General features: G+C 42.5%; 1 protein-coding gene across 3 annotated transcripts in view; it reads left to right on the plus strand.

The window, feature by feature from the left end:
- SLC1A1 (solute carrier family 1 member 1) overlaps positions 1-20,346 on the plus strand; it is a 69,784-nt gene that overhangs the window by 18,183 nt on the left and 31,255 nt on the right. The window lies entirely within an intron of this gene.

Consider the following 20,346-nt stretch of genomic DNA (forward strand, 5'->3'; position numbering starts at 1 on the left):
GAGCAAACTGAAAATGAAGAGACAGAACTGTATGTCAAATAAACATTCAGACAAAAAGGTAAAGAAAGTCAAACAAACTTATCTGTCTTCTTCAAACCTTTACTGAGGGAGTAAAGGTTGTGACTATTTTCTTTTAGCTTACTGCAGTGACTCAGGACATGTTTGTCACTATTCTGTTGTCTTTTGTCTCTCCAAGATCTGTATTCTGGAACTGCATGCATGTTCAGGTATTCGTTATTTAGTTGAAGGGTCATGGAAATACATCAGACATTTAACTGCAGAAGAATCAGGAAATGAAAAAGAAATTTAGGTCATACTATGAAAGTGCTTTCACAGACTATGATGTTGAATATAAGTTCCCAAGGTCCTCAAAGTTCATGCCAAAAATATCACTAATTTCAGTAGCTCACCTTAAAATGAACCTTGACAGGAAGAGCCTAAGAGAAGCTGCCAAGGCCTTTGGGGCATATTTGTAACGCAGGGTGAAAGGAACCCAGTGTTAGAATTGAAATGGAGAGTGGCAGAAGGTTCAGCACAGAAATATCCAGAAGGTAAGTTGCAAGAGGCACAGTAAGAAAGGGCATCAGAAATTAATCAAGGACTATTTCCAACGGAATGAAGGGAGATGAAACCATTGTCAGTGTATGTGAAGGACTGAAGAACAGAGGCTGAAATAAAAAAGGCTTGGTATTTTAATCAATGGCAAGACAGCAGTATTGTTATATAGAAGAAGAAAGAAAACAGAAAACAAAGAAAACAAGTACTTTTGTCATACTGAACAATGAATTTGTTACAGGAGACGCAGGAAAAAATGCCAGAAGAAGACTAATACATTTATTTTTACAAGCAACCTTTGATTTGTTGTTAAATTAGGGCCTGTGTCTTCAGAAATAAGTGATATAATTGGGATAACCATGAAATTAATTATTAGATATATCCCTGTCTGCCTTCTGAGGGGAAACAAGAATCATGTTGTTAAAAGTACTGTTTATTGTCTACTAGTACTGTCTATTTAATGTTTTACATTCAAGAATGAGTAAACTGCATTTTTAACTAATGTGGACTTGGATTATAAAGTCTTCGGATTGCTGAAGTTAAAATCTTATGAAAAAAATGAGAATGAGATACTTTGCTTCCAACTTAGGTGTATCCAATTTACATGAAAAGGAATTTATTTTTCTACACTTATATGTTAAGTTTTTAGGCAAGAAAAAGGAAACAAGATCAATAAATGAAGGATGATTCTATTGCACATGTAGAACTTTGTTGATCTTGAAGCTAAGACTCCTAGAAGCTTGTGTGCAAGTAATGCTAAATTGTGTATCAGGCAAGTGTTCCAGGCATGTCTTCACATGATGGCTTTCACTACTTCACTTTCACTGTGCACTTGCATCCTCTTCTTCTGCATATTGGTGAGATATTTTGCCTCTTTTAAAATAAATATGGTAACAAGCATGATAATTCAAAGTTTGAGTTGAATAAGTAAGCCTATGCATTATCTTGAAGAACATTAGCCATTAATCCTCTTTCATACAGAATCTCACAGAACAGTTGAATTTGCAAGGGAACTTTTGACACCATCTAATCCATACCCCTGCTCAAAGGTCAGCTAGGGCTGACCTTGCTCTGGACCATGTCCAGTCTGATAATGAATATCTTCAGGAATGGAGACTCTACAACCTCTCTGCACAGTAAAATGGTGTTTTCTTGTGTTCACATGGAATTCCATCATTTTTTGCTCGTCTTGTGGCCTCTTGCCCTGTCTTTGGGCACCACTGAGAAGAGCTTGGCTCTATCTTCTTCATTCTCTCCCATCAGGCATTTTTACGTATTAATAAGGTCTGCCTAAGCCTTCTCTTCTCCAGAGTGAACAGCCTGAGCTCTCAGCTTCTCCTTATGTAAGAGATGTTTCGGTCCCTTCATTGTCTTTATGGACTTTTCTTGGACTCATTCAAATAAGTCCCTTTCTTGCACAGGGGAACCCAGAACTGGACTCATTACTCAAGGTATGGCCTTGCCAGTGCTGAGAAATGATCACCTTCCTCTGCATGCTTTCAGTGAACTTACTAATGTGGCCCATGAGGCTGCTTGTCACCTTTGTCATGAGGTTACACTGTGGGCTTATGGTCAGCTTGTTGTTCAACAAGACCCTCAGGTCCTTCTCTACAGAGCTGTTCTCCAGCCAGCTGGCCCCTAGAATGTACTGGTGCCTGGATTTTTTCCTCCCCAGCCCTTTGTATTTCTCCTTGTTCATTTCTCTCATACAAATTCTCCAGCCCATGCAATGTCTCTGAATAACAGCACAACCCATCTATCAGATGCTCCTCCCAGTTTTTTATAATCTGTGAACTTGCTGATGGTGTGCTCTATGCCATCATCTGGATTACTAATGAAGATGTCCGAAAGTGTTGGTCCCTGTTATGACCCCTTGGGTGACTAGCCTCCAACCAGATTTTGTGTGAGAACTCTTGGCAACCATTGAGCCAGTGTTAAATCTACCTTACTGTGCACTTAGCTAACCTATACTTTGTCAGCTTTTCTGTGAGGTTGTTATGGGAAACAGCATCAAAATCCTAATTAAAATTAAGTTAGAAAACACAACCTCATTGCAGTTCTAAATTTTAGCACCAAAGCAAGAGGCACATTTTCAAAAACTACTGCAGAGGATAAAAGAACTAGTGAAATGAAAAACTAAAGGAAGATCCAGGATGCATCTTCATCTACACCTGTAAACAAGGCAGGCACCTCATTGTTAGTGTTAAGAGCACAGCCTGCATTTGACTGTGAACTTCCTAGGGAACAAGACAAAGTATTTTCCTCAAAAGTAACCTCATCATTATTGACTAAACACTGAATGTACAAGGATAGCACCTCACTCTGCATGCTGGCTGCCAGTGGTGGGACCAGAGGTCATCAGAGTATGCCCATCTCTTCAAGATCCGCACGTTATGCAGGCAGGAGATTGTATGTTTTCAGAGCCCTGTTGGGTGTATATCTGATGATCATAGCTGTCAGTCCTGTGTACATGTTCATGTGCTCAGTGACAGCTGTTTAGAGCCCCAAAACATATGAAGCTACTGCAGTAGAATTAGTGATAGTAACTGAGTCTTCTATGTACACATTTGTAGTTCATAAGCTAAGGGGATGAATGTTAGCTTACCATGAGAGTAGGTTAAACGTTGCCAAGTTGTGTAATTGCTGCAGACTAGGAGTGCACACAGACACAATTGCAGTTGGCCATTTGGTGCATATTTCTAACTAGACCAGGTTGCTGGGTCCAGAGGCACCTAGAAAATTTTGGTGCCTACATAAGCAGGAATGTATTTTGTGAATGTTAGTCATGTAGGATTTTGGTGACTAATAACATTTTTTTTCAGAAGGTGTAATTGAAAATGCAATCTGTAGTTTTCTTTTTGTAAATTAGTATGTCTTAGTCTGGCAATGTCAATCCTGAAAAGCATCACCTTATACATATGCTTTTAGGACAGTGAACTGTCTACCGATCCATTTGGATATAATGGTGTAACTCATTTTGCACAACAGAGACATTTATTATGGAAATTACTCCTTGATATTCCAGAAATTTCTGCAAAGTTTTAAGTTTTAATAATTATAACTTGCTAGGGGATTTCTTGTGTTAGTGAAAAAAGCTCTCACTGACTCCTTCAGTTAGAGGATGAGGACACGTAGACTCTTTCTAAACTGAAGACAAAATTCTCCCTCTTGTGGTTAAATAGAAGGCTTTACAGAATGTGATTTTCATTCACAGACTCTGCTCCTCGGAGTGTAAAGGAGGGAAAGCATTGTTTGATATTTATTTTACGTGTACAGCTTGAAATTTGCAGAATTTTTCTGCCTACCTGCCTTGGAGGCTGAATTGTAGCCTAATAAGAAACTAACATAAGCACTAAGCATTTGTTTATTTGGAAACATTTGAAAAGAAAGCTTAATAGATCTTCTATTTGAGAACACAAGACATGGAGTAGTGAGATGCACTTTTAAGTTAGTCTGCCTTAGAAACCAACTTGTTATAATTCTCTTCTCTTAGTTATTTTAATGGATGGCAGATGTAAGTTTAATTCATTCTGACCCATTAACCCACACTAATAATTCAGTCCAAAATATGTAGTCTTTTTCTATCTCCCTCAGATTGCTATCCCTCAGACTCACTAATAGTACAGTGATGCACCATTCATGTGAAGGAACTATTTGTATTTTCTATTTCCTTCTGTAGTGTCATGGCAAAATTAAAAATGAAGAGCCTAATGTGTTACTCAAGACAACTGCTCTAACATACAGAACTATACCTGTGCTAAATACGATACCCAACAAGCCAGATCAGCTTATTTGAAGTACTGGTTTAAATTGGAAAGTACCTAATTTTAGGTGCCCATTAGGGAGAAGGAAAGGGGGAAATCTGCAGCATGCTTACTGGGAGTTTTGAGGCTTCAATCTAATCATTCTGGACTACTTAACTACTGGGAAGAGGATCTTGATTGATGGCTGATGGAAGGCTATCTTGAACAGGTTGTGTGTTCTTTTCCTTTGTTCACAATTTTACAATTTTGTACCTTGGATCTACTTTTGGGAAGCTACTAGTTTGCTTTGTCACAGTGCCGCTTAGTTTAGTGAAGGGAAACAAAATGTACTAAATAGGAGACAAAAGAGTTGGAATGCACTGAGAAAAGTCAGAGAATTAATAGGATTGTTCTTATTTCTCATGTTTATCTTTAAAAATCGGAAGAGTTTATACAACTTTTTTTTTTGATCCACTATCTTAACAATTGCAGTTAAAGTGCACAGTGGATTCCAGTAACGCAGTGTCTTTTCTCAGAAGTAGACCTGCCAGCTCCATTGGGTATAAAATTTCACAGATTTAAAATACTTTGAAGAAGTGTAGGAAGGGAAATGGTGGGGGAATAAAACAATTTTCTTTTGGTATCATAATTTCTGGGGTGACTGTTACCTCTGAAGTTTCCATTCCTACAAGTCCAAGAAGTGCAGCAATTGAGGGATGCTCTTCTATTGAGGCACTATTAACACACCCTGTGCTTTACCAACAAACAGACTAGTTTCCACCCTTTGGGGAAGCCCTGATCTAGCTTAATATACTCAGAGACTGCCTCTTGAAATATCTGTGTTCCCTTCAGTTACTTTTACTGTGTTTGACTGTGTTACAGTTACTTTTCTGTGTTTGAAAGCCACAAGAATATTAATAAAATAGATACCAGGGCATAGGCAGATAACTCACTTTGTCTCTTTGTATCATGTACATTGTACAAAGGATGAAAGGTGTTATGCTACCGTTAATGAGTTTTACTTTCACTTGTACTGAGGGATGCGTGATGTTCTGTCCTCACTGTCCATGTGCAGTCATTGAAGCAGGGAGGACTGCAGAGTCATATGCTATTAATGGACAAAGCTTTGTGCCCATCCCCTTTGGATTACACCTGTAACAATCATCTACTCCTTTCCCATCAGTATCATTGACCTTGCACAACTGAGACAGCTTCTATATTATTTAAGGCTTTAAGTTATGGTGATAAAATTATGAAATATACTTAAGGATCATGGAGCATGGTTACCACCAACTCTCAAGGGTGAAAAGCCTGAGCACAGCAGTCATTCTGCGGCAGTGGGAGCCCAGTGGAGCCCTTCTGTCCTAGCTGTGTCACTGCGGGGCTGCTAGTGGCTTCACTGTGTGAATGTGAAGCGAGTTAGTGTCTTCAATTCTTTTGTTCTGGTGCTCAGCAATTCCACTGTAAAACAAACTACATTCACTTTTTAACTCCACTTCTGTATGTGTCTGGAAAGTAAGATTTGTTCACCTATGCCTTTTATCACCAGCACTTTCAGGGTAATTCAAGTACTTTTAGTACTCTATGAGTTTTCTATATTTGCAGTATATGTATTTCACCCGCAACACTGCAGAGGCTGTGCTTGCTGCATTCATGAACCAAACTTGATTTCTCATTTGAATCTTGCTAATCTGTCCAGCCTGGCAGATTGATGTGTCATCTTCACTCCTTATACGCTTCTATTATATTCCACTCAAGGAACATTAAATCTCCTGAAAAGGCACTAACTTGAGTTTATAAAACCTCTAAAAGCTTTCTGGAAGAAAATTAAAATTTTCCTACAAGTGATACTGCTCGCAAATAAGAGAAATGGAAAGCAGTACTGATACCTTCCTTCTATACATGTGGTACAATCAGCTCTCTAGCAAAAGATCATAATACAGTACTGCAGTATTGATTTTGCCAGCTGCTCACAGGGGCGGCACAGCAGTCCCTTAACAATCTGACACTTGGGGTCAGAAATATTTCTAAACATCTTACCTGAACTGTTCCATTTTATAATGAATTCATCCCTTTAATTGCGATGAACTATTACTATCCCATTTATTTTCCCCCTTTCTATTTGGTATTTAGAAAGTTCATAAGAACTTATACAAATCCTTCTTGAATCATCCAGGACACCCTGTTTCAGTATCTAGACAATTCTTTGTAACTGTTACTGTATTCCATGCTTTGCTCTGTTTCTTGAGAAAAAAAAATCTGCTTTTTTAGTGCCTCTTCGAAGTTAGAAGACCGATATTTGTCTTGCTAATGGTAATCTCATCAGATCATACAAGTAGGAAATAAATTTTTTTTGTTTCTAAATGTGTTTGTGGCATTTAAATAGCACTAACAGATGCTTATTCATTACCTGCACACATTTGCTGCCCTTTTCCCTCCTCAGCCACTGATTTGCAAAATTCCATCAGCTAATTTATAAGAAATTCTTATATTGCACTTATACAACAGTACTAGTGGAATAATTAACACTCTTAAGAAAAGAGATTAATTATGTTTCTGTCAAGTTAATTAGAAAGATAATTGCTACAAACTGTCATACAGATAATTTTCATTTCCAGTAAATTTCAAGAAAATTATTGTTACAGAGGGACTGATAGAATAGAAATGGAAGACTTCTGGTAACAAACATGAAGACAGAGGTGGTAGGTCACCAAAAATTTCACTTGAGAGATTGCGTACTACAGAATCTGGGTCTTCTATTTGGCATGGATTCTTCATTACTTGATTTTCATAGGCAGCATCTGGGTAAGAACTGTCCTCCTAATGAGAGTTAGCTATATATGTCATATTTTTTTTTGTGTCTAGTGGAAGACTAGACACAAAGAAAAATACAGAGTCCAATGACTTAGTAAACATGGGGAAGAAATTAAGTTATGTGAGTTGCATATCCAGTGAAAGATTGTGAGAAGGATCTATAGTTAATGTCAGATACTAGCATCTGAGTCCTGAGTCCCGTGTCTTAGCTGAATGCTGAAGTAATGAACAGAATCATGCTGTCTGGTCCTTAATGTTGGTGTTTTTGAATATCATAGGATTTAGTGCAGAATTATTTGGATTGGAAGGGACCTATAAAGATCTAGTCCAACTCCACTGCAATGAACAGGGACATATACATCTAGATCAGGTTGCTCAGAGCCCCATCCAGCTTGACCTTGAATGTTTCCAGGAATGAAACATCCACCATATCTCTCAACAACTTGTTTCAGTGCTTCACTACTCTTATCATATAAAAAACATGTTCCCTTTTTCCTTATATCCAATCTAAATCTCCTGGTTTTTTTTTTTTAAACATTTCTTCTTGTCCTGTCACAACACTCCCTTCTAAAGAGTCTGTCCCCTTGTTTCTTAGAGCCCCTCATTAGGTACTGACAGGCCACTATCACATCTCTCCAGAGCCTTCTCTTCTCGAGGCTGAACAGCCCCAGCTCTCACAGCCTGTCTTCACAGGGCAGGTATTTCATCCCTTGGGTCATTTTTGTGACCCTCCTCTGGACATGCTCCAATAGATCCATGTCTCCCCCGTACTGAGGACTTCACATCTGGACTCCAGGTCAGGTCTTACCAGCACAGAGTAGAGAGACAGGATCACCACTCTCGACCTGCTGACTATGCTTTGTTTGCTGCAGCCTAGGATACAGTTGGCCTTCCGGGCTGTGAGGGCACATTGCTGGCTCATGTCCAGCCCACCATCCACCAGTACCCGAAAGTCCTTTTTGGCAGGGCTTTGCTCCATCCTTTTGTCCCCCAGCTTGTACTGATAGAGCGGGTTGCCACAGCCGATGTACAAGACCTTGCACTTGGTCTAAGCCTGTCTAAGTCTCTCTGGATGGCATCTCAACCCTGAGGCATGTCAACTGCATCACACAGCTTGGTGTAATCTGCAAACATGCTGAGAATGCACTTGATTCCACTGTTGATGTAATTGATGATGATATTAAAGAGCATCAGTCCCAGTACTGACCACTGAGGGACACCACTTGTCGCTGATCTTCATGCAGACATTGAGCCATTGACCAATACCCTATGGGTACATATGGTCTTGCAACCAGTTCCTCATGCATTTAATAGGTTACTGATCAAAACTGTATCTTTCCAATTTGGAGAGAAAAATGTTATGGGGACTGTGTCAAAGGCCTTTCTGAAGACTTGATGTATGACATCAGTGGATCTTCCCTTGTCCACTGATGCACTGATATTATAGAGGTCAGGCAGGACTTGCCCTTGGTGAAGCCATGCCAGTTGTTTTGAATCACCTCCATCTCTCCCATATGACTGAGCACATCTTCCAGGAGAATCTGTTCCATGATCCTCTCATATCTTCTCATATCATTGAACGTGGTTTGACAACTGTATCAGCCTGTTACCTGCTGACTATTCAGCACCAGATATTCCGTTCGTGAACTGCACCCTGTTTGCAAGAATTAACACCTAGTCCCCGACCATCCTGACGCGTGCACACACCAATATTGTGAGCGGCAAAATGGCGTTTATTGCATCGTTACAAAGTCTTATATATCCTTCCTTATCTCCCTTATCTCTTTGTTCGCTTCGTCTACGCCCACAAGCTCTGGGCAGGGGAGGTCCTGTCCTATCGCGTCCCATCCCGTACCTTCGGTTGCCACCTACTACATTACCTCAGCACTCTAAGATGCATCTCATCAAGATCCATAGACTTATCGATCTTCAGATTCCTCCTTGGCTTAATAAGTTATCCTAAATGCATTCTAGGTTCCCCATGGATTGCCTACAGCTTGCTATGGTACTTTTCCAGCAGATGTCAGGGTGTTTAAAGTCCCCAGAAGGATGAGAGCCTGCAAACTCAATGCCTGCTGGAGGAGGAAGGCTTCATCAGCAGGCTCCACTTGATCAGGTGGCCTGTAGTCTTCACCGACCACAAGGCTCCTTTTGTTGCCTCAGTCTCTAACTCTCACTCATAAGCTTTCATCTTTCTTGTGACCTTTCTTGAGAGACAGCTCTTCAGACTCTATACCTTCCTTGATGTAGAGGGCAGCAACTTCTCCTCCTCCTTCCTGACCTGTCCCTTCTGAATAGCTTGTAGCCATCAATAGCCACACTCCAGTTATGGGAATCATCTCACCAGGTTTCAGTGACAGCAACTACATCAGGGTTTTCTAGTAGTATGGTGGTTTCCACCTCCTCGCATTTGTTTCCCAAGCTGTGTGAAGCACTTCAGCCCTCCTTGTCCCCGTCTTGGCGGATAACTCTTTATTTCCTTTGCAGTATTTCCCTTTAGTTTCCATATTGCCTTCTCCCATTGTCTCCGTTTTCCTTTGCTCACTGTTGTAAGATGTTGTAAGTATGCTGCAGTGTTGCCAGCAGTTTTCAGGGCAGAAGGTTTGGGCCCCTTGTAGCTCCCTGTCACTCTAACCTAGCAGTACTGTTTCACACCGTATTGTGGTCATGCTCACGAGTACCCTCATCCTTTTTTATACCTGTTTTAAAGTGCTGCCATTAAGCTCTGCTTGCTTTTATCCAAGGACTCTCTTCTGGCTCTGAGAGTGGTGAAACCCATATGGGGCTTGCAAGCCCAGTGCCATATATGCCATTCCACTGTCAAAGAACCCAAAGATTTTGTGGTGGCATATTCTGTGAAGCCAAGTATTTATAGGTTGGGTCATTTCATTTCTTTCTGTGTCCTTACCATCTACAGAAAGCAGAGAAAAGAAATCTACCTGAGCCCTTGTTTCCTTCAGCAAACGTCCTAAGACAGGGTAGAGACAGCTGAGCAGAAAACTGTGAATAATTTGCTTGGTCCTGACTGTCTTGCTCACCTGCAAGAGGTGTACTACTGCATTTCCTAGAGAATTCTAAAGAGCAAAGTGAAAAAGAGCTGAAGACAGACTAGACTGTTCAGTCCTTGGAAGGAAACAACAGTGATTCTTAAGAAACTAACTAGTAAACTTACAGTTCAAGGTAAATATGGAGAAAATGAACTTTCAGAATATTAACTGAAGTCAGAATAAACTTGTACATTCCAAACAAAGTTGTTCATTCCAACTGAAAGGGTGGAGATGGAAAGAAAAGGCTCAGAAGCTGACATGGAAAGAGGGAAAATGGCAGGTGAGTCAAGAGTGGCTTCAGTTACATATAGGCTCTGAATTCACTGTTGTTATGTTGATTACTAATACAGCTATTATTGCATGAAGTTTATAGAACATGGCCTTTCCTTCAAATGGTCATTATATGACGTACTGGACCAAGGGAAAATGGACAGATGACACCTAATTTTGGCACTGTTTTGTTTTGGAAGACCCAAGAGGAACATTCTTCACATGTGGAATGATAATGTAGTGGTATGGTGCCTTGCAAAAGCAAGTCATCCAAAAGTGATATAGCCTCATCAGGAGGAGACTGGATGGGTGAAAAAGCTTTAGTTTTAGTTGACAAGTTTAGCATCTAGTCTATTCATACCCATGCTGAATCTCAGTGAGTGTGACTCCAACCTGTGTCCCTGTTCAGACAGAGTCAGTGTGATCTACTTAGTTACAAGGAAGATTGTGTACATGATACCTGGCAATTTGGACTGAAAGATCTCTCCAAATCTGACTTTGTGTTTAGAACAACAGAGAGGACCTTTCCCTGCCATAAAAAAAGAACGTTTTCCATTTGTGTCCATTAACCAACTATAAAATGGTGATAAAATTTACATGGGAGGAGTATATATTATAAAACGTAATATTATATTTTTCAGCAGATGTCCAGGTTGTGAAAAGAAAATACCAGGCAGAGAAATATCCAGGAGTCAGAGAGATTACTGTGTGGTATTGTGCAGTGACGCAGGCAGGCCAAGAGCCCTGCTTTAAGTCCCTGAAAGGGGAAGAAGCTAAGTAAGCTTCCAGCTCAAAGCAAACAAAACACTCAAGTTGAGGGAGACTGGACCCTCATCTCTGCTGAGAGCAGAGGAAAGAGCTTGTCCCTGAAATCCCCCCTAAGCAACAGTTACAAAGCTCTGGGGATGGAAAGAGAAGAAGGTGTGGATAGTGGCTCATAACCGGCCGGAGACAAACACGTTAAGTTGGTCCAACCAAAGACCCAAGTCAGAGCCAGTGCCACCAACAAAAAGAAAGGGTCTTAGTAATGCTCTATGCTGAGGGGCACTAAGGCACCCATTTGCCACCTGGATAATCTCTCCAGAGAGGTTTGCTTCCTGCTGGGGGTCCACGTTCAGGACGTCAGGAAGAGGCTACTGGGTATGGTAAAGCTGGAGGACTGCTACCCACTCCTCTTACAAGATGGGTCACAGGACACTGCAACTGGGAAATCACAAAATTTTAAAAGTGACTCTATGTCCGTTGGAGGATTTTGAAGGAATCGGCAGAACAGGTAGTGTTCTCTTTGATCCTTCCAGTTGGAGACTGAGGCCTGGGTGGGAGGAGTAGAGTGGACCAGTTGAATGAATGGCTGTATGGATGGTGTGATGCTCAGGGTTTTGGGTGCTAAGATCTTGGACACATCAGGCATGTTGATGTCAGATGGGATGCAGCTGACCAAGAGGGGCAAGAATATACTAGGTAGCAAGCTGTTAGGGCTTGTCATGAGGGCTTTATCAACATTTGATGGGGGAAGGAGATGTACTTCTGAGTGACAGAGAGGAGCCAAGCAGCATTGTCTCTTCATGAAGCAGCAGGGAAAAACCTCGGATTTGTCCCAGAGGAATTTGGCAGGGTAACTCCAAGAAGGTAATGAGACTGATAGCCCAGCTGAAGTGCTTGTCCAATAAATGCAGCATGGGAAATAAGCTGGAGGAGATGGAAACAATTGTGCAATTAGAAAACTATGACCTCATGTAATTGGTGTCACAGAAACATAGTGGGGTGAATCACACAACTGGAATACTACAATTGAGAGCTACATGCTTTTTAGAAGAGAGGCTGGACGGGAGTGGTGGGGGTGTTCTCCTTTATGTTAAGAAATGGATAGATTGCAAAGAGCTGCCTCTGAGAAACAGCCATGATTCAGTTGAAAACTCATGGGTTAAAATTAGAGACCAGACCAATAAAGGATATCTGGAGGTCAAGGTCTACTACAGGCCATCTGATCAAAGGGAACCTCTTGATGAAGCCTTCTTGCTTCATCTACAAGAAGCAGCACACTTGCAGGTTTTCATCCTGATGGGGGATTTCAACCACCCAGATATCTGCTGGGAAAACAACATGGTGGGGTGCAAGCAATCCAGGAGACTCCTGGAGTCCATTGGGGTTAGCTTCCTGCTCCAGGTTTTGGACAGACCAAACATAAATGAAACATTAGTGGACCTGGTGCTCACCAGTGCAAAGGATTTCATTAAAGAGATTGAGACTGAAGGCAGTCTGGGCTGTAGTGACAACACCCTGGTTGAGTTTGTGATTTTGAGGAATATGGGCCTGGCAAAAAGTGGAGTCATGACCCTGAACTTCAGGAGAAGAAACTTCAGGCTGTTTAAGGAATTATTGGATATGATCCCCTGGGAAGCTGTCCTTAGGGACATAGAAACAGAACAGAGCTGGCACCTCTTTAAGGACACTCTTCTGAGAACATGAGAGCTCTCCATCCCCCAGCATAAGAAATCAAGTAGAGGAAGCAGGAAACTGGCTTGGCTGAACAAAGGCCAGCTGGTCAAACTGAGGGAAAAGAAGGGAATGTTCAGATAGTGGAAGCAGGGACAGGTGGCTTGGAATGAATGCAGAAATGCCATCCTGACATAGAGATCAGGAAAGTCGAGGTGCAGATGGATCTGAACTTGGCAAGGGATATGAAAAATAACAAGAAAGGATTTTACAGGTACATTGGTCAGAAGAGACAGGCCAAGGAGAGTGTACCCCCTCTGTTAAATGAGAAGGGAGAACTGGCAGTCAGGCTTCTCGTGCCTTTCTTGCCCCTAAACTCTAGGTAGGATCTGAGGAGCAAAGTTCCTCCCTCTGTAAGACCTGAGTAAGTCCAGAGCCGACTCATGAGACAGAATGTTTACAAATCTATGGGGCTAAATGACATGAGTTCCAGGGTCCTGATGAAACTGGCTGATGTGGTTGTCAAGCCACTCTCCATTATGTTTGAAAACTCATGGCAAAGTCCCTGGTGACTGGAAAAAGGGATACATCACTCCTATTTTTAAGAAAGGGAGAAAGGAAGACCTGGAGAACTACAGGCTGAAGAGCCTCATATCTGTGCCTGGAAAGATCATGGAACAGAACCTCCTGGAAGCTGTGTTAAGGCACGTGACAGATGAGGAAATGATCTGAGACAGCCAGCACAGCTTTGCCTGTGGATCATGCCTGACCCATCTGGTGGACAATGGAGTGACAGCATCTGTGGACAAAAAAAGGGTAACTGATATCGTCTACCTGAGCTTTTGCAAGGCCTTTGACATGGTCCCACACCACATCCTTATCTCTAAATTGGAAAGAAATGGATTTGAAGGGTGAACTATTTGGCAGATAAAAAACTATTTGAATGCTCACAGCCAGAGAGTTGTGGTTAACAGCAATATGTCCAGGTGGAGGCTGTTATGAGTAGTCTCTCTCAGAGGTCTGCTTTGGGACTGGGACTCTTTAATGTCTTTATCAGTGACATAGACAGTGAGATCAATTGCACTCTCTGCAAGTTTGTGGGCGACAATAAGCTGAGTGGTTCAGTTGATACAGTGGATGGAAGGGATGACTTCTAGTGGAGCCCGGACAGGCTCAAGAAATGAACCCATTGGAACCTAGTGAGATCCAACAAGGCCAAGTGCAAGGTCCTGGGAATACATACAGACTGGAAGAAGAACTCGTTGAGAGCAGTCCTGTGAAGAAGGACTTGGGGTGCTGGTGGACCATAAACTTACATGAGCCAGCAGTGTGTGGAAGGCCAACAGTACCTTGGGCTGCATCAAAAAAGGAGTGGCCAGCAGCACAAGGAAGTTGGTTGTCCCCCTCTACTCTGCCCTTGCAAGGCCCCATCTGTAGTACTGCATCCATGTCGGTGGCCCCCACACAAGAACAATGTGGAGCTGTTGGAGTGGGGTGAGAGGAGGGCCACGAGGATGATCAGAGGTCCTGAGCACCTCTCTTATGAAGAAAGGTTGAGGAAGCTGGGGTTGTTCCATCTGCAGAAGAGAAGGCCCCAGGTAGACTTCACTGCAGCTTTCTAGTATTTGAAGGGAGCTATCATGGTTTTCTGTAAGTATTCCATATCATGACATTATGCAATGAACTAATGGAAATGGAACAGCTGCTAATGGTGAACTGCAGTTCCCCAAATGCTCTGGTCCTTCCCGCTTTGTTTCCAGGAGGTAGATACAAAGTGACGTAATCATGTAAGGATCTCCCTTTTTGCTCTGCGCCTCCAGACTTGCAGCACAGTTAGGAGACACTCCTTTTCCCATTTGTTTGATTTATTACTCTTGATTCCTTTTATATTGTATCATCTCACATTCCTTTACCATTTTTAGTATTTTTAGTTTTCTCTTTTTCTCTGTTGAGCAGCAACTCCTCACTTCTCTGCTGGCTTCCTGGGGTGGGGGGAGGTGTGAGTGGAGAGGGCTACAGGGCTAGGCTCCTGCTGCAGGACAAAGAAGAAAATTCAACCCGTGACAGTTATTGGTGCCCAATGTGGGGCATGATAGCAATGAAGATAATAGATTTGACCAGAGTGCACTGTGATTTTGAACAGAAATCTTCACACTGTGCCAACTTGCTACTGTTAGCTAAAAATAGCAAAAATGGGATTTTTCTCCCTTTCAGCGCAGTGTTTTAAGGGACTGTGCACATCATACTTCACATTGTGTTACTTAAAACCTATTGGAGCTTTTTTAAGAAGACCACTCTGGGCTTTTGGGTCTACATATATATATGACAGCCTAAGAGCACTGATGGGGACACTCATCTGGTGCTTGTATACAATGTGGCACAGTTAAGTATTAAAAATTACACTCCTGAGGGTGTTAATGTTTTTACTTCCTCCATTGCCTTTTCAGGGAATTTGCCAATGGAACAAGAGATATTTAAACAAGTTTTCAGTTTTTCCTTCTCTCACATTTTTCCTTTTCTCCCCCTTGAAATTTTCACAAATTTCTGTAATGTCCGAACTAGGGTAACGATATTGTTGTGTTTCCCGAATATGTTTCTCAGTATCACTATTGGTCATGGATCTTCCCCTGTGCTGGATAATACTGAGTGGCAGAGGTTATGGAGGAATCTGTGAGAAAACTTAGAGAAGTGGGCACACCTGGCATTATGGAGCTTTGCTCCCAAACACCTGCAGAACCCTGAAAGTTGAGGCAAGTATTTAAGAGAGGAATGCTGTAGCTGGCAGATCTATGGAGGCCCAAATTATTTCGGGCCTGGCTTATGCCTACCGAACTCTGTTCAACACTAATCAAGGGAAGGACAGTGTCTCTGAACCTGCAATGGAGAAAAAGCCTGTGCTGGTGTCAGTTGCCTCTGTAGAGGAAAGAAAGTTGCAGCGAAAATCATCTTGTCTATCATGAAAAGAGAAAGCAAAGAAAGAGGAAACAGAGGTAGAGGTAGAGGAAGAGGAAGGGGAGGTAACAATGAAAAAAAAACTGAAAAAAACACTAGCAAAAACATGAGCTGAAACATGCAAAGATGAGGAAGAGGTGACAATGATCCAAACTCTAAGCCTGAGTGTCATGGTTTGTACTGGTTCAGTCTGGTTCCATGACAAGGGTGAGAAGAGACCCATGGATCCACACCCTGGGGAAAGTTGGGGAGAAAAGGAAAAAGTAGGGAGATGGGCCTGGATGAGAAAGAACAGTGGCAGCGAGCTAAAGGGAGAAAAATCTTAGTTTACTAAATATAATAACAGAATGTGAGATAATACAGTATAATAGAGTATGACTGAAATTGAAGCTAATAAATAAAATAAAATGAGAAAGAGAGAGAGAGTTTACAAAACCTTAGTCCTTACTCTAATGCTGTAGGTGAAACAGCCAGGGAGCAAAGAAAGAAGTTTCATGATTCCTAGTCCATTTTATCCTTCCCTCTGAACAGAAACCAGAAATGGAAAAATGAAGTCTTCTGGGAGTTGTAGTCCGTTGTTTGCTTCTGAGACCAAGAGACAGGAAATATCAACAATCCATGGAACTGCAGCATTAAGTCTTTAAATCCCAGTGCACTGCATGATGTGGAATACTGATGAAAAACTGTAAAACCGTGACACTGACCAAGATCCAAGATATGCAACAAGATTTTAGCCGACATCCAAATGAAAGTCTTGTCGCCTGGTTGCTCCGGTGCTGAGACAGTGGAGCCAATAGTGAGAGTCTGGAGGGCAGTGAAGCCTCCCAGCTGGAATCTCTCACTAAGGACCCAGTCATTAACAGAACAATTGGCAAAAGGGATGATCAGGCTTGCACCCTCTGGAAGCGAATCCTGACAGCCATGAGGTAGAGATATCCTTTCAAAGAAAATGTGATGCCCAATCTAATTAAATGGATCACTGTGGAAAAAGGTATCCGGTATGTAAAAGAATTGGCTGTGGTGAAGATGCTGTATGATAATGTATTTTTGCCTGATGATCTACATACAATCCATGACCCCCAAAGAGTTTGGTGTTCACCAGTTATGCGGCGGAAATTCACACAAATTGCACTAGAAATGTTTTCCAGTACACTGGCAGCAATGAGATGGAAAGATGATGAGAGACCCCAAGTGAGCGACTTGATTACCACTCAACAAGAATATGAAGAAAATTTTACAGGCCCCTTATGGACCTGTGTCTCTCAGCTGTAGAGAGAATGTCCAACAAGCTCTAGATGCTCAACAAGCTTGACAAGCTTGAGAAGCTTGACAAGTTTTACTATGAGATCCAGTAATTAAGAAACCCTGTGCCCTACTTTCCACCAAGCCAACACATCAGCTATTAGAAGTATATGTCCTTGTGGTCTTCCTGCTCAAGTGAGAGGTAATAATGAGTATACATTGTGTGCCACCTTGTGGTTTTAACTATGGTGTCATGGAGAAGATATGAGGAAGTGGATGGAAAACCCACCTCAGTGCTATGGACATGGGTAAATGAGTTACAAAGGTGGTTAGTCACAAGTGAGGGCTCCTCCATGAGAATCACTGCTCCACTTGCTACTGGACACTGTAAATGTTCTGATTTTGATAATCGGTCTTTTGCTGCACATCCATGAGAAATGAGTGACAGATGCAATAATCAGAATTAGAGGGGCCCTGCCTCCAGCCAGCGGGAGGTAGGGAACAATTGGACTGTGTGGATTCAATGGCCTGGCACATCAGAACCACAGAAGAATGAGGCTCTGGAGGACACTGGTACACAGTGTACCCTAATGCCATTGAGTTATGAAGGGACAGAAGCTATCTGCATTTCTGGAGTGAAAGGGTGTTCTAAGGAATGGACTGTGCTGGTGGCCGAAGTGAGCCTTACTGGAAAAGTCTGGCAAAAGCATCCTATTGTGTCAGGTGCAGGGGCACAGTGCATCCTTGGTGTAAACTACATTAGGAGAAGGTATTTCAAGGATCCAAAGGGGTATCAATGGGCTTTTGGATCAGCTGCTTTAGAGACAGAGAACATTAGGCATGTTAGCCTTACCTGGCCCTTACAGAGCACCCTTCCATTGTGGGGTTGCTGCAAGGGGAAGAACAGCAGATGCCAGTTGTTACTGCAGCAGTGCACGGGCAGCAGTACTGCACTAACCGGGACTCCCTGATTCCCACTTATAAGCTGATCTGTCAACTGGAGAGCCAAGGAGTGATCAGCAAGACTTGCTCACCCTTTAACAGCTCCATATGACCAGTGTGAAAAACCAGTGGAGAGTGGAGGCTGACAGTGGACTATTGTGGCCTGAACTCTGTTAAGTGTTTCTGTGCTAGACATGCTAGAACTTCAACATGAAATGGAGTCAAAGGCAGCCACGTGACATGCCACAACTGACATTGCCAGTGTGGTGTTCTCCATCGCTTTGGCAGCAGAGTGTAGGCCACAGTTTGCCTTTACTTGGAGGGATTTTCAATATACCTGGAACCGTTTGCCCCATGGGTGGAAACATAGCCCAACCATCTGCAATAGGCTAATCCAGACTGCAGTGGAGCAGGGTGAAGCTTCTGAGCACCTGTAATACATTGATGACATCATCATGTAGGGAAATATAGTAGAGGAAGTTTTCAAGAAAGGGAGAAAATCATGGAATCATAGAATCACCAAGGTTAGAAAAGACCTCCACGATCATCCAGTTCAACCATCCACCTATCAGCTACCACCTACCACCAATATTTCCCATGTTCCTTAGTTTAAATTAAACCATGTCCCTTAGTACAACATCTAAACGTTTCTTGAACACCTCCAGGGACAGTGACTCCACCACCTCCCTGTGCAGCCCTTTCCAGCACCTAAACACTCCTTCTGAGAAGAAATTTGTCCTAATATCCAACCTGACCCACCCCTGGCGCAACTTCAGGCCATTCTCTCTTGTTCTGTCAGTAGTTACGTGGGAGAAGAGGCTGACTGCCACCTCACTACAACCTCCTTTGAGGTAGTTGTAGAGTGCTATAAGGTCACCCCTGAGCCTCCTCCAGACTAAACAATCCCATTTCCCTCAGCCAGTCGTCATAAGATCAGCCTTTCTCTGAACATGCTTCAGGACCTCTATGTCTTTCAAGTAGTGAGGGACCCAAAATCAGTGGTGGGGCAGAAGGGAGATAATTAAAAAGGGGAAATCTGGGAGATGTTAAGGATTCTTTATTGATTCTTCTAGCATTTGAAATTCTTCAGTTAAAGTAATAAGACTTAAGTCAATTAGGAACAATTTTACATTTTGTTCTTTAATCAACATGAGTCATAGATGAGCAGGTGTAAAAGCCATAGCATTCTACTGCTTAGGAACATTTGTTTTCATATTTTTGTTATAATAATGAATTAGATATTGGTAATCTGAGAGAATTGTGCACAAGCTGATGTGTGCCTAATTTCAATTATATCTCAACATAAATATTGTTAGCTATGAAAGAGAGGGAAAAATTAAAAATATCAAAGAGGAAGCTATGATATGGCTGGCAATTGTTTGAGGACAATTTAGCTGGACTTTTCCTTCCAGCACTCAGTAAAATTTAAGGAGAAAGGCCTGCCAACAGTGCTAGGAGCTGGACAAGTGATCTCTGTGCAGGGAAAACTCACATCTTGATCATAAAGTGTAGTGCTGTTGTCAAAAGGAGATAAGCAGCCCAGCCTTTTGCTAATTATACTTAATGATTAATTTGTTGTGCAGATGAAGTCATAGAATCATAGAATGAGCTAGGTTGGAAAAGACCTACAAGATCACCTAGCCCAACCATCCACCTACCACCAACAACCCCACTAAACTATGTCTCCCAATGCTATATCTAAACGTTTCTTGAACACCTCCAGGGACGGTGACTCCACCACCTCCCTGAGCAGCCCGTTCCAGCGCCTGACCACTCTTTCAGAAAAGTAGTGTTTCCTAATGTCCAGCCTAAATCTCCCCTGGCGCAACTTGAAGCCATTCCCCCTTGTCCTGTCACTAGTTACAAGAGAGAAGAGGCCGACCCCCAGCTCACTACAACCTCCCTGCAGGTAGTTAGAGAGAGCGATGAGGTCTCCCCTGAGCCTCCTCTTCTCCAGGTTGAACAATCCCAGCTCCCTCAGCTGCTCCTCATAAGGCCTGTGCTCCAGACCCCTCACCAGCTTTGTTGCCCTCCTCTGAACACGCTCCAGGGCCTCAATGTCTTTTTTGCAGTGAGGGGCCCAAAACTGGACACAGTACTAGAGGTGGGGCCTCACTAGGGCTGAGTACAGAGGGAGAATGACTTCCCTACTCCTACTGGCAACACTATTTCTGATACAAGCCAGGATGCCATTGGCCTTCTTGGCCACCTGGGCACACTGCTGGCTCATGCTCAGCCGAGCGTCAACTAATACCCCTAGGTCCGTTTCCTCCATACCACTTTCCAGCCACTCTGCCCCAAGCCTGTAGCACTGCCTGGGGTTGTTGCGGCCAAAGTGCAGGACC

This window comes from Numida meleagris, chromosome Z, assembly GCF_002078875.1.
Source record: "Numida meleagris isolate 19003 breed g44 Domestic line chromosome Z, NumMel1.0, whole genome shotgun sequence".
Lineage (NCBI taxonomy): Eukaryota > Metazoa > Chordata > Aves > Galliformes > Numididae > Numida > Numida meleagris.